This window comes from Varroa jacobsoni, unplaced genomic scaffold (assembly GCF_002532875.2).
Source record: "Varroa jacobsoni isolate VJ856 unplaced genomic scaffold, vjacob_1.0 scaffold_1015, whole genome shotgun sequence".
Lineage (NCBI taxonomy): Eukaryota > Metazoa > Arthropoda > Arachnida > Mesostigmata > Varroidae > Varroa > Varroa jacobsoni.
Window position 1 is genome coordinate 74,251 of NW_019213917.1, and position 12,544 is coordinate 86,794.

The following is a 12,544-nucleotide window of genomic DNA, read 5'->3' on the forward strand; positions in this document are numbered from 1 at the left end:
GCTGGATCTTGCCTCCATTCCATTTCCCTTTATCTCGTTTCCTCTTGTTGGCCGTCTAACTGGTTGCTCGATTCGTTCATTTGCTTACGCCGGCCCTAACCCATTGGCCTAGGTAAAATTAATGAAAGTCCACACAGTCATGTACTCGCACGATATCCTCTAGAGAGGATGCTTAGGTAGGTTAGAAGCACAGAGATACAGCAACCAGCGGGGTGTGGGGCGGAGCGGGGATAAAAGGGTCGATATTTATGCCGAGTGTGCACTCGCAAAGAATAGAGCAGGGGACAAAGAAAGTCAAGGAGATATGCAGCCCACGGCTACGGCAGAGATTAAAACGGCTTTATGTTAATAGATTCTTACCGGCCAACTGGAGGTCTGGCAAAACCTACCAATCGCTTGCAAAGTTTTTTGCTAAGTTCGTACATTCACGTTGTCTTAGCCACGCCAAAAGATACTTCAAGATAGTTTCTGACCAACTGGAACACGTGGTGGTTCTGGCTAGTGGCTTTGAGATCTGGGTCGGCCTGCTTCTAAAACTATACGACTCACTAATTAGACTCTGGGCAATTTAAACAACATTTAACGTTCACGAACTGTTCCGTGGCGTATGGTGTTTTATATCTATGTAGAATAAATGTATTTAATAGGGGATGCACATAACAGTTTGTGCTATTGCGATATTCTAAAACAGGACAGAGCACTTCTTTTTTCTATGTTGTGGAACGTCAGAAACAGGTGCTTTGGAAATAATAGGCTTAGTGATTTGTTACCGTACAATGAAGCATGTGGTTACGAAACTAGGACTATAAAGGTTAAAACATCCCATATTGTGAAGCTATATATTGCACCGGGTTGAAGGGTAAACGGGTTCACTTTGGAGGGCTTTCACCTTACTTGTGAGTGGCACAGTCACCTGGCAATATGGTAATGGCTTGAAATAACCACTTTTTGGAAGTGTTTTGTCAAAAGTTCATGAAATTGCAACAAATAAACGTTTTATGGAAAATTTATAATTACATTATTGATCAGATAGTTTGGCTGAGTCAGTTCCCATACTCTAGTATTGTACAATTGCGAAGTCAATCAAATATGTTATTGAAAAGCCGCTATTAGGTTTAGTGCAACAGCGTCGCGCCTTTTTATAGGTCGCTTGCAAGAGTCTGGGGGTATCTGCGCAATAAAGTTTTTTTAAAGACTTTTCTCACAGCAAGAAATCTACTTAACGAGAATTGCTCGTCAGACTGGTAAAGACGTAGTTTGAAAAGAAGAGATTTCTTCTAGGATAGAAAAATGCTACCGTATACGTATTTATCATAAAGGTTACATGATCATTTGTCTCGTATTTTTGGGGTGTACATTTAAAACCATAGGCTTATGGAGCCAGGTCTTAAAATAGTGATAAAGGATAACCTTCTACCAGTTACAAAACACAAGTCGACGCATTCAGTAACTGCTTAGTAACACACAGAGGAGGGGTACAAACTAAGCTCGAGTTGCGCGCTCGTATATTTATGCTTACGTTAGACCAATTCATGTATAAAGCTATCTGTCAAAAAAGTTACGTTATTTAAATCATTTTAAACGCGTTCATATGTATATGTCATGTAATGGTCAGCGTAATTATAATATTAAGTATTAATTAAATGTATAAGACGGCGAACGATTCTGAAGCACTCATTCCTTTCAGCTAACGACCAAGCGAAGTAAATCTGTTTCATTTTTAATGGGATCCTTGGCTATATGGCCGCGTTGGTCAGCCGACCTGTCGAGTGCCTCAGTGGTCGGGCGGCATTGCTTTAACTGGTGTTCGAAGAAGCCCAGCCAGGGACATGGATGAAAGGGTCCGAACTCTTAGGAGAAAACCGCGGGTGTATAGCCGGTCACATGATATTGAAAGTGTCACAGTACTTGCGAGAGACGTCTCGTGTCTTGTTAGATTCGTGTACGTAGAATATGACTTCACGATGCGGCTTCAAAAAGGAACTCTACAACCAATTCTAAAGGAAGTCTAGTTCGAACAGTTAATCTGTGCTAGATAAGAGCTGCTAGATGAGTGGGGAGCAATGCTAAAACTGTGCGTGCTCTTAGCTAACGTCCAAAAATTGCGAAATCGTCTTTATCAGAGATAATTCTTACGCCGTACCAGTTTGAGCGGTGCGAGACTATATGTCAGAGAAGCCCGATACTCTCTCCGGGAGGCGCATTTACTCAACAGGGAATATCTGCTGCTGCTGCTGCTGCTGTTGATGTTTTGACCAAGATCATATAAAGGCGCAGCGGCCGCCCTTAGGAGTTGCGGTTATCAAGGCAAGGTAAAAGAGAGTAGAAGACCCCAAACGTGTTGGCACTGTGAACCTCGAAGACTATACTGCAAGACCGCCGACTTATATACCCACTATCAAAAACAGCGTTCTCAGTACATCGACGTTAAAAGAGGGATCAAAGATCTGTTCGATGGAAGGTTCGTGGGTTCATTTCTAAAGAAAGTAACATAACATGTCGTACGGGATCACGACTAGTCCTTAAGCCGAACCGTTGGTGTTTCCAATTTGTTGTCTGGGCGACGCGGAGGCAAATAAAGCTGTACGCCAACAGAGGGCAAGCTCTTTTCTGGACGAAGGCATATAGGCTAGGGTACGTGCGTACGTACTTGGGTGTGATTCGCGCGGACTTTTGGAAGAAAGCCAAGAAAAAACCTCCTTTTCTAGCCCATTAGGAGAGGATCACCACCGAAAAGGACTGAGCATCCACCCTTTCCACCCACGAGCGGTCACGATCACTACGCCTATTATTTCGACTGCACGACGTGCTTTAGGGCAACGGAAGATCGAATTGTGTAGGTATGTTGCCGCATATTCATAGAAAGCAGTCTGGACGGCATACGAAATCCACTCGTTATGCAAAAAACGGGGTCCCGCCCCGCAGAAATCCTGAAAAGCGCCAGACAACGTAATGTCAGTTTACTAAACGCTGAAGAATATCGGTCACATGATGAGGCATCATGCCAAATGAGCGTGTCCGATGCGCCATAACAATAATAAATGAATGAATAAATACGTGTCTATGGCTAATATAATTGCACAGCGAGAGACAGTGAACAACTCATTCCTGTTAGCAAACGACAAGGGCAAGTCAATCCGCTTCAATATATATATATATATATATATAAGCAGGACAAATACAGCCGATTTAGTCAGCATCATGATGAGCTTAACGAGGCTACCTGAAAGGTGCGAATTGTCACCAAATGATTTATTATAGAAGGAGCAAGTTTCAGGTATCTGCCTGGTGCGTCTCCAGAGCATTATGAGCAGAGATCCAAAGACGAAGGATGGCCAGCATGATCACAAATGGTGATAATGGATGTCGACGGATATCTACGCTGTAGACGAAAGTGGACAAGCTTGATTTATTGGAAAAAGATGCCGCCGTAAGGCCACTAACGTGTGCAGCCACATCAGAGAGTAGGCAGACTAAATAAATCAGCCAAGCAGATGCTCACAAAAGTTTACACCGAATCAGATCAGCGAGGAAAATTATAGCTAAAAAAACAAGTATTGAATTGGAAAAACTGAAACGAAAAAACAGTTGTATCCATATCTTCCTTCTTATACAAAACGCTTTCGCTACTTGACGACAGGGTGCCTTTCACCATACATATATACAAACAAACGAACAATAAAAGTATTAAGCAGTGTCCTAAGATGCGACAAGCTGCTGCTAATAAATTCATTACAAGCCAGTTATAACATCCAAGTAGAGATAGAGCGGTCCAATAATTTGAGCCAATTTACAGTTTGCTAGTTATTGTAAAAGTACGCATTTCTCAAATCTGCCAAAATGCAGCGTTAGCGTATTTCTCAGTCACGTAAAAAACAAAATTACTGAAGCACTTAAGGTATAATTTTATAAGCGCTTTGTGATTCTTGCTGATCGATCGTTCATCCGTTCTTCTTATATTTACTTGATTTAGGTAACGTAAGCAAAGTATCTTTTGACGTTAACTGGTGCCAGTAAATGAATTACTTGGAGGGTGAGCACTCTATCGTCCGAGACGTCTATTTTTTAATATAAACGGTATATAGCTTGTCAGATAAGCTGCCATGTCGCTGAGGGCAGATAGCGCAGCCCCGCAAATTTTCCACGGACCTCAGATGTCATAAAGTAATGAACTTTATACCCTTCGTGGATACCGCAGATATTTAAATAGTCAACGTGAAGTTTGTGCTCAGGAATGATGTTAAGTTTCGGACAGGTCTCGAGATGTCATAGCTAAGGATATCTAGAATAGGAAAGTTCAGGTTGAACATTTTAAACAAGTACATACTTTTATTCATGATAATGACTCTCTGGTTCTGCTTAATTGGGCCATTCTTGTAGCCATATGGCAACTGGTATTCAAACATCGAGCTATTTGTCAATACGTTGTAAAAGTAATTAAAAAAAAAAAAAAACAATAGATAAAACGAAGTAATTTTATAGAATAGCCATTATTGCATACGGTAATTTTACTTTGTTGCTCGACTTTCAGGTATTCAAGTATTGATCCACGCATTTCAGTATCGCTACTGGCGCATGTATCTAGAACATTACCAGCTACCTCGAATTCAGGCTATTTAAATAAGGTACAATGCGGCAGCTACGCAAAGGCCAACAATGTAATTAGGTTGCTTTGTTGCAATAGCATTCCACTTTACGCGACCTTCAGTTCTGAATGTGAAGAAAACACGAATCAGTTGAACGCAGTTGTCTTCATTGCCACGCGTGGGTTTATAAAGGTAGAGATCGCGTTCGTTGTGTCCAATTCAATAAGCCAGTTCCTCTAGAACAAACGGTTCTATGAACACAACTACTCGAACTGTCCACAATAAACAACAATTAAAATTGATAATAAAAAAAGAAAAATGCAGGTCTTCTGCCTTTTAAAATACTATACAGAACACTGTTTGCTACAATTTTCCTCTATTTAATTTAGGCCACTTGTTGTATCTGTTTAATTAAACACACTTTGTATATTTGGTTCAGGTTCAAATGAGTTGCCTATTCTGTGATTATGAAACGATTCATTTTAGTCGCACATTATAGCAAGAAATCGTCACCAGGCCAACCAGGTCATCAGGAAACACTATTATGTATCTACATAATAGTGTTTCCTATCTTTAGGACACAATTGTGTATTTTCAAACTACGCACGAGTTCACCCTTTGGCAGGCATAGCTAACCACCTCTAGAAAAGCATTTCATAACCTCATTTCTGCTACGTAAGGATGTGTATTAAGTGCTTTATTCGCTATCGATCTTACTCTTCACAGATATGTTTTTACATGGAGTCATTCTATTGGATCATGTAGTTGACAGTCCTTCCAGTATCTGCCAGCCTTTCACGATCGTAATAAGGAACAACTCAAAACACCATGAAAAACGTAGAAGCAGCAATCGAGTGAAAACCATGCCACCTTCTTTAGTGTTCGACTTCTCGCTGCTCCAGCCGCCAGCTATCTAGTTGGCTAGAAATAATCCAGGGCAAATAGCAAGACGCTGAAGCTAGATCAGGCCACGTAGAGCGGTCTGCCTGCGAGAAGCCTTAAAAGAAGGCAACTTTCGAGGGTTGGGAGGGTTCGTTCGAGAAGAGGGTGGTCCATGTTTCAAGTAGCCACTGAGGCGTGTAAACGACCGAGTCGAGAGGAGCCGGATGCCAGAGAAAATCGGGCGAAACGCTTGGATAACGCAGGTTGAAATGAAGGGGTTCAAGGTGGGTCAAATGTTTAGAGTTGCTGGCCGGAGTATTGTCAAGGGAAGAGGCTGATGATCGGAAGTGCGAGAGTGAGCAGTACTGAAAAATTCGAGAGGAGTATATAGTATTGGAGGCCGCGGCAAAGGCAGAGGGCCCAGCGGTGGGAAGGGTATAAGTGAGACTGGGCAAGGGGTAACGAAAAGCAGGAACCGGCACCCTCTGAGGGTCAAGGCCTGTTGCCTCCTTTGGGAGTGGTGCGTCTGTTCCAGCTACTACGACTGGTTTCTGCTGCTGTCGCTGCCACAACCATCGCCTTCATCGTCATCATCGTCGCCGCGGCAAACTTCTCCTTGACCAAAAAGAAGAAATGAGAAACGACCAGAGGCGGTCGCTGGCAGCCACATGAACACCTGGCAAGGTCAGTCACTGGTTGGCGAAACTGCTTACCTTGTAGTAATATAAAATTAATGTATTCTACATTCTGAGTCTTCAGTGCTATATTTTAGAAAGGCGAAGGTGTTCAAGCAGGTAAAATATAGCTGGAAGAGAGCTAAGGGCTGGTGCACACGCGGACGGCGCTAGAGGCAGACAGGTCGTAACATATATACAATCAGATAGCAGAGAAACCGCCTTTAGGTAAACGTTTATATATGTGTATATGATGGTACTGGAGTGGTAACTTCAGAGTGAAATGAGCAAAACTGATTTAAGAAAAGCTCGAGCATAGAGAGGAGGTCGGCAAAATAAATAGAGAACTACGATACAGTGACAGGCACACAGATGATACAACACTGAAAGACAGAAATCTATCAGGGGAAAGTTAATTAATTAAATTAAGACGAATTACCTGACGGTTGTAAGTTGTTCCAGGCAAAGCAGCTGTAGTTGGTAGAAAGGTTTTGCACATTTGTTTATATTTTGACTAGAAACTTACTTTTCTGTTGTTCACGTTGCTTTTCCTTACAATATTATCACTAAGCCATTTTAGCTAGATATTAATTTAGTTGCGTCTGATATTTCGAACCAGAGCCACGTCTCACATCAGTTAGGGGCTTCTTCTAATCTTGATATAGAAATTTTGTTTTGGTAATTCGTCTACGAATATTAGAATACATTAAAGAAAGTACGACTTCTCTTAGAATCAGATTAGAATCCCGCATCAATTCTGTCTTTTATTTCGCCCGTTGTTTACCGGTCTCCTTTTCTAGCGGTGGTCGACAAAATTCTATCCCATCCTTTCCTTTGCTCATCGCTCAGATACCTAAATATTCAGAGGAATTCATGTCAATAATCTGGAATTCTTCTTTGCAGTGGCTAAAACTGCTCCTAAAGTCATCCTATTCAGCTCTAGCTGAGTGCTGTCTCGGGCAGTATTCGAGTAAGTGCTTTAATCAAGGACAGTCGTAGCATAGCAAAAAGTCGAATAACAGAGAGCTGGCCAACTAAGAGATTAGCTAGTGAAGAGATATTGAGTAGGCGCATTGAGATTAGGCTAGTGCAAGACTAGAATGGGCACAATATAGTATACATCAACTGACATTGGCACTCTTGGTTAGGTGCCTACCATTTCTTCGTGTCAGCAACGAAGACCCAGGTTGGCAGAAAATGAAGCTTATGAGGAGTGGGTACGTTAGACGGTATTAGTCTTAGCGGAAGCAAGTCCCACGTTGCTACACTTGGTGTTTATGAACCATGGGTCTCAGCCGTGTGCGTCAGCGCATTGAATTCGTTCGCTAAAGAGAAAAAAGACGCGATATCTGTCGGGAGCAACGAGGCGCTCGACAACAAGTTCGACAACAAGTTGACCAGCTGCCAAAGTTGCAAAAGGTTTTCATCTGAGACCGCACCCAAAGACACTTTGCTAGCAGACATAACGACCGAGTACATTCGGGCAGCACTGTATAGTGGACGAGCGTGCGAATGGTCTGTCTGCTAGACAAGAGCGAACGACCACGGTTTTTTTGGTTTGCTCCGCTTTTTGAACCGGCCTCGCTGCCTGCTAACGGAACTGTTAGTGCTATAGCCGTCGCTGATTGCCTCCTGTGAAACAAAGCTAAAAAAATTAGGATAGCGTAAAACGAGAACGCAGTTCCATGGCCGCACCTTAGCATAGTCATAGCAACGGTATAGGAGGCGGGTCGCTTTGAGCCAAGACGTGAATAAACAAGCTGGCGTTAGTGAAACTGAGACGGCAAAAACAAGCAAAGTCTGCTATCGCTGTCCGCAAGACCGGATGTCCTCCGGATCTTCTTCTGCGATCGTTCCCGTTAACTAAGAAACGGTGCCAAGTACGCTGCATGAACCCTTGTGGGACAGACGACAGTACGACTATGCTCGTCGTCCAATTAGATTGTGAAGTATTTGTCAAGATGGTCACAGGTCGAGTCCATCTGTGTGTCGGTTTGTCAACAGATCTCTATTTGCTTCATATTTCAGTGTGTTGAATTAATACAGCCGTAGAAAGCCGTTAGGGCTTTCTATCCGAGAGACTTGTCTTTTTTTTTTCCATCAAAATACACTACATTATAACCCTACCAGCACTTACCACAATACGGTGAACAAAAAGGTTACAGATACATCACAGCCTCCTTAGGTTTTACCCGACTTAACCTTGTGTTGGGACTAAAATTGAGAAATATCAAATTAGGATAACAGTAACGACTAATGAAAGAATAGAACAACAAAATAAAAGCCTCTTAAATTGTTTGTGTAAGATTACACTTGAAAGTTAATTGAAGCTTCTTTGATTATGTAATATTGATGGATGACGGATTCTGAAGACGATGCCTGATGAGTGTAGAAAACAAAAAAAAAAAAGGGAAGATTTTTTTAGGATGATTCAACATTAGGCATCACGAACACATTTATTCGACGGATGGTTGCGCAATTATTTCATTTTTCTAACACAAGTATCACTCCCAAACGTTTGATGCGTATAAAGATAAACGGCATTGAGCACGTTAATGTATCGGCATCTTAACAGGTTCAATTTGTCAGAGTTCTCTAAGGACACTGATGTTCGTCAACGGATGCATAAATCCTCGTACAGTACTTGTAAAAACCAGCAAATAAACAAGATTTGTTTTTTTTTTTTTAATTCTAAATTGATTATTCTACTTTTATTACTTTTAGTTGAAATCATTATATGGTAGGTGCTAAAATCAAGTCTAGAAACACGCCTATAGTAAATATTGATTTCTGTCAAGCTTTCGACTTCGTCAGTCATCATCAGATAGTTATACCACCACCACTAGGGGTAGTTTGGCGAACATTTTAATTTCATATTAAAGAGACGATGATGATATTCTGTCATAAGTATTATTACATTTTGAAAAGATGTATACGTTTTTCAAAAACCGAATTGTTTATCTGGCGTAAACCTTTACTTAGTTGTAGCGCTCTTTCTAATATTCTCTGCAACCTGCAACCAAGAATAGAAAAGGATCTTTGCATAAATTCACTAAATTGTTTATAGTCGACTTGTTCTTTGTTTTCGTTGTCCTCTCGCCCAAGGGAGTAATTCTGCTTCTGGCTACGCACAATGGAAACTGTTTGGTTCGTATTTCTATTTTTGACTCCGTTTTGTCTTTGCGTCGTCCTAATGGGCCGTTCTGAGTCATATTATTGACCTCGGCCAATATCCTGTCGGAGGAATGGGGAACCCTCCTTGGCCAACCGCACGATGTCTTACCTACTTCCTAGAAATGATACTCATCTGTACGAAAGGAAGCGACGCCGTGGGTCTTTGCCAGCCTGCCTCAAGACGCAAAGGACAATGACGTTGATTGTGCTTTTTCGCAACTGTGTTGTTATTATTTGCGACCCAGCTTCGCTTTGGGGAACCGCACTTGCATCTGTCCGTGTACGAGTTCCCGGTTATGCCTGCTGGTCGCAATGAGAATTAAGCCGACTTCATCCACGTAACGTTACCATAAGGAATTCCACTTGCAGGAGTTGTCAGTTTTGCGGCCGTCCTAGTCTAATTTGAGCAGCCTACAATGGCAACATTACCTTAGGGTTGTAATGTATCCCCGAAAAAATCCTATTATTCACGAATAGATCTCCTTTTGGAAGGATCTAAAAGATATTGCACGCTCTAAATTCAAATCAGAGATTCGACTCGTAGGCTAAGCTATAACTTAGTAACCTTATTAAATATCATATACTAAATAAATTAGTGAACTTGAGAGGTCTGTAAACACAATGCTTTGCAAGCCAAATAAATTTTTCTTGAATATTGTATACTTTCTATATGTATTCCAAAAATTATTTTCTAAAAACAGCTAGTAGCTAAAGATAGTCAGAAATAACCTATTTGCTATAAAAATCCAAGCGTGTGAAAAAGTACCTATCTATCTGCCGAGAAGGTGGTGCAAAAGACATCTGTCAGCGTGGTGTTCCTGGGTTTGAAGTAATATTAGAATTGGTTCCGGACTACAGTCTGGCGATACGAGGTCCAGAATGTAATGGATTAGAGCCTTACAGCAGCAGAGGAATACCTTGGCTGTGACGTCTGGTCTGCTGCATAATGCATTAGCCCTTAACCTTCTTAAAAAAGGGTAATTTGCCCTCCGGCGCGGCCTGGTCTGTTCTCCTCCAATGTTTGTTCAGTGTGAACAGTAGCTCCACAGCGGCTGTTGTCGGTAGTGGAGGCAACGAAAGCTGTTGCTTCTTCTTCCTGTGACAGCACATGTGGCTAGGAATAACAGAGTCAAGTCGTCAACTCTGCTATGGCGCCACGGTAGCCGAACGGCCAAACGTTTGCGATGTCGTTGGAGTAACGGAAATGAGCGCCGCAGGCATCCGTCGCACAGCCCTCCCACCTTCTGTGACGTCACTTTCACCCGTAAGGCTCCTACGAGTCCCACGGTTCCGGCCTGCCCGTAGCCTACTACCGGTAGGAAAGCTCATCTACTTCAGCTCCTTCCACAGGTTCGGCTCATAGCCATCGACATATAGATATTCTTATTATATACATTATGTAGGTCCCTTGAGAATGGACGGGTAATCCGGGAACGTAAAGGGGTTGCCTTCAGTAGTTTGCTACCGCTACACAGTACTGTGTCTCGCGGTGGTCCAGCACGAGCATGCATGAAATACGATGCAACGTATCATATACATGTTTTACAGAGCAGGATGAGATATTATCCGTATTCGGACGGAACTCGATTTTGCAGCAGAAAAGTAGAATTAATATGTCGCCACATTAATGTTATTTCTTTTTTAGTTTATGGATCACACCTCGAATCGGCCTACGTTTTTCATTTGCGTATTTTTATGTTTGCATAAAAAAGATTTTCCTTGCCGTATAGCCCTTCAAATCAACACACATGCATAGATATACATATATATCAAGAAATGTATACACGTTTTAGACAGCCATAGAAATTTTTTGTCTAATTCTAGAAAATTTTTGTCTAAATAAAGCCACAGTCTAATTCGAAAAATATATATACTTTTTATTCGAAACTAACGTTCAAAATGGTGGTTTTCTGAGTAGAGGACACGATCGCACCGCAACGCTGCCACTTAATTCTTACCCCAAGGCGTCCCTAGATGTACTACTTTCTCTGTTCCCCTTTGTAACGACGTCATTCTAGAGCATTAGTAATGTGTGCGAGCAGGTATTGTTCGATGAAGGGTAGAATAGCTTCATATCTTGTCAAACGTACATCAGCTCAGGTGCCTATGATGACGTCAAGCAAGCACGATTGTTGACGTCGTCTGCTACAACTTCGACCAGAAAGCATTTTATTATTGATATTTTAAGACTAATCTATTCAAATCTTACCCCAAACAGATTATGTAGGAACACAAACGAATAACTTCCGATTTTAACTTGCAACTCCACCGCTATAATGGTAGGTATCCTATAAATAGAAAAACAGGACACGTACGATATAAAGGCGCTCGAATCATCACTGTGATATAGCAGTCCGATGGCGTCCACTAGAATGAATAATAGAGCAAAGACGTAGAGCAGATTGCAAGCCATAGTGACTTTCTAGTTTTTCAACAGTCACCAGTTTCATGAAAATTGTCGATTTTGACTGTTTGACTGACAAATAACGCGGTCTTGTAAGAATTGACGAAGCATTTGATGATGAAGTCTACGCTGAATTTCCACAAGATATTCGGCAGATTATCCGGGCGTAATAGGCTTCTCTTATCCAATGACGGCTTAGCTTTGGAAGATACGCGATAGCTATGTATTTGCCTAACGCGCATACGTCCGCTGTCGTTTGTGAGTGTCGCCAATGTCGTTCAGATGCGCAACGTACCTGTATTTGCAGCTAAATAGAGCAAGTAAATGTCATTGTCGATCTAGTTTTAGTGTTGGAATTTCGATTATTTTTTTTCTATGTCCCGTGCCCTGCCGATACATTTGCTATTGCCAAAAAATTTCCAACTCTAGCAAAAATGTTCAGCTAGTTTTATCAGCTCTTCGCTATGGCTGGTTTACAACTTCTTCGAGTATGCCAACGCTTATTGCTCAGATGCTACACATATAGGCTCCATTACAGACGTCACAGTTAAGGGTCTTGATATTTTGATGGATTGTTGATATTCTGACGGAATGAAAAAAGTTACTATTTTTTATAATCGAACAATAAAATCTTAAACACTAGTCCTCTGTCAATATATACACACTTACGTTACAATTCGTTTGCGCGTAGCACCGATAGTACCGCAACCCTACTCTCCTTCTTCACTAGCAGTATGAATATGTTGTTAGCGAAGGCGCCTTTGTCGGCAAAAACAATCACAAGAGAGCCTCAACTGGCCAACTCCTATCGTGAATAGTGTCAA